Below are 2,979 nucleotides of genomic sequence, written 5' to 3' on the forward strand. Positions count from 1 at the left end.
TTTTTAGTTCCATATCTTTCTTTTAGTCTTTTAAGATAGGAACCCTGACTTATATCCTCAAATTCTAATGAACTTGAAATGCTATCATAATAACGGGGATCGTCATCGTAAAACGTTTTTAATTCCGACGAATCTTTTTTAACGTCCACGGGAGTTGGGCATGATAGAGCAATTACGCTGGAATCAAATATTTGTGGAACAGGGTATTCTGTATATTTTTCGAAAAAATTCATAACAGGGTATACAAATTTTTCTTTTAGTTTTTTAATGAAGTCTTCTCCTTTTCTAGCTTCTAACATTGCACAACATCTGCCGACAATAACACCAAGCAAAAAAACGGACACATCTTCTAATGTTAAATCTGACATATAACAAGAACAACTAAGCTGAAGCACAATTTCAGTTGAGATAATGTAGTTAGTTTTCACTTATATCGCAACATTATCAAACGCTTATAAATGAGTTAATAAAAACATGAATTACTACTGAAACAGCAGCAATACTTTTGCATTTATAAAACGTTTAAAAATACGATGCAAACTAATTAGGCCAAGTCCAACGAAAATCATACCATCAGATTCAGCATATCAGAGAACCCGACTGTAGAGGTTTCAAACTCCTAGCTGCAAAAATGCGGAATTTTGTATTTTTGGCCAGATGAAAGATCACGGATGCGTGTTTATTGTTTTTTTTTCCTAGGGGTGATCGTATCGACCCAGTGGTCATAGTATGTCGCAAGAGGGCTCATTCTAACGTAAAACTAAAGCTCGTAGTGCTCTTTTTAAGTGAACTAAAAATTGGAGGTCATCTAGGCCCCCTCCTACGCTCATTTTTTTCTGAAGTCACCGGATCAAAATTCTGAGATGGCTATTTTGTTCAGCATAGTCAAAAAATTTAATAACTATGTCTTTGAGGACTACTTAATCCCCCACAGTCGGAGGAAGAGCTGCAAGTTATGAACTTCGCCCATTGTTTACATATAGTATTGGTTATTGGGAAGTATACAGACGTTTTCAGGGAGATTTTTTCCGATGGTGGGGGCCTCGAGGGAAGGGAGTTACGTGGGAGGATCTTTCTATGGAGGAATTTATCATGAAGGAAGAGAATTTACATCATTGATTCGGATTTTGTTCATCATTGACAACATGGATTTTCTATCATTATTAAACAAAAAACAATGAGAAATTAAACAAAAAAAAACAAGTTTTTTCGACTGAAAATAAGGAACAACATTAAAACTTAAAACGAACAGATATTGTTACGTATATGAGGGGTTCGTCCCCTCCTCAATACCTCGCTCTTTTCGCTAAAGTGTATTTACTAATTTCAAAAGAGCTATTTATTCGAATTAAAGGGGGTCATTCTTAAAGAATTGAAACCAAATTCAAACTTTAGTGTAAAGAACGAGGTATTGACGAGGAGGCGAACCCCCTCATATACGTAACTAGCATAGTTGCTAACCCCTCATCGCTGAAGTTGACTGTAGCCTAACAGCAGATTATTACTTACAAGTCCCCTACATGTCTTACCACTGGAACCAAATTGGTTTTACCATCATATACACTGGAAACAAATAATAGATACACCAACTAACAAAAGTTGCTAACCCCTCATTGCCGAAGGTGATTATTACCTAACAGCCGACTATTGCATAGAAGTCCTCTATATGTCTCACAATTTGTATCGGCCTAGATTTTGTTTCAGTGTGTACCTTACTACTGAAGTTGTCAAACCCTTGAAACTTTCAAACTGGTACACCTCATGAAGGAATTTTTGTACCAAAAAATGGATGTCATGTACTTTGATCAGCTCATCAAGAGCTATCGATTGCCGTCGAAAAAAAAAATTCTATCTGTCTTAGTTCAAAAGTTGATTTTTCTTTTGCCGTAGGCCAACTTTCTAACGTCACCACTTAGAAAGGAGCAAACGATAAGCTCCAATTTCTTTAGCAACGAGAGAACTTTTAAAGTTTATTAGGCACGTCTGATACCATTTGTCTACCGCAGCTGAAATCATGAACAGAAATGGGTAGAAACAATACATGGCAGCACTTTCGGACCCGTGGGAAAATGCCACATTTTTGCTTTTGTAAATTTTTCTATTTATCACTCAAAGAAGATATATTGGCTGTGGGGCCGGGTAACTGCCGCATATATTTAACGCTTATAGATTTTAGTCCATCTTCAGTTTGGAAGTGGTGCCTGCCTGCTTGCCTGCTAGAACGGAGCTTTCCACTCGAAAGTAGAAACATGCTTTGATGAAACGAAAGCTTGGCTGCACAACTTCAGATACTCCTCTCTGACATAGGCTATATAACTCCACTTCACTTCGCACACCATAGGCTCTGGCTCGTGGACAAGCAAAAACCATCCTTTTTGGCTCCAGGCAAGAGTTCTGCGGAGCTTTCCAAAATGTAATATCATATTCATCAACCCGGCCTGAGGTCCACACTTTCCGTAAAAACCGCACAGGTTAGACCAGTGGTTCTCAATCTTTTTTTACCCATGGACCCCTTTTCTCTTCTTTTTATCTTGGTGGACCCCTTCATAGCTAATGGACATAAAAACAATTTTCCTATTCTTCACTAATATAAATTTTAAGGTTTTAATTATCAAAGAAAAAGTATACGATTAAGCTTTATTTTTAAATGAAAACTAGTTTAATAAAAATAAAATATTCTGCTATAATAATAATAATTATTGTTATTATTACTATTATCAAGGAGGCACACTCGTGCCTCTTTAAAGAGACGAACTACGAGAATGTTAAGCGATCTTTGTGGTCGCAGTGGTCCAGTCGTTCCAGTGGTCGCAGAGGAATGGGGAAGGATGCATTTCGTAGCCCAAGCTCCAACTAAGAAATCTGCCAAATTTCATCCCCCTCTGACTTTTCCTTCATGGGGAAAATCTGGCCGAAAGTTTCGACCACCCAACCCCCCCCCCCTTTAACGTTGTCCGATCGGGCTGAAATTCACAAGTT

This window comes from Artemia franciscana, chromosome 9 (assembly GCF_032884065.1).
Source record: "Artemia franciscana chromosome 9, ASM3288406v1, whole genome shotgun sequence".
Classification (NCBI taxonomy): Eukaryota; Metazoa; Arthropoda; class Branchiopoda; order Anostraca; family Artemiidae; genus Artemia; species Artemia franciscana.